This window comes from Arachis ipaensis, chromosome B08, assembly GCF_000816755.2.
Source record: "Arachis ipaensis cultivar K30076 chromosome B08, Araip1.1, whole genome shotgun sequence".
NCBI lineage: Eukaryota > Viridiplantae > Streptophyta > Magnoliopsida > Fabales > Fabaceae > Arachis > Arachis ipaensis.
The window spans coordinates 34,021,068-34,021,368 of NC_029792.2; positions in this window are offsets into that span (position 1 = coordinate 34,021,068).

Below are 301 nucleotides of genomic sequence, written 5' to 3' on the forward strand. Positions count from 1 at the left end.
TTGGTCTTTTTTAAATAATAAATACAAATAAAAAATTCATGCATACAAACTTTCATTTTAATACAAACTTTCACAAAAATATATTCAAAATACAAACTTTCATTGTCCATTTTCATAAACTTTGACGCACAAAAGCTGTTTACAAGAATTTGCTTGGAAATTAAATATATCCCTTCTTGTGTATCAAATAACTAATGAAGGATCTTTACGTACACCAAAATTTTAAATAACTATGTGGTTAGATGATACAAGCTATATCAATAAAATAATATTATAAATAAAAAATTTAATTTTCTTTTCA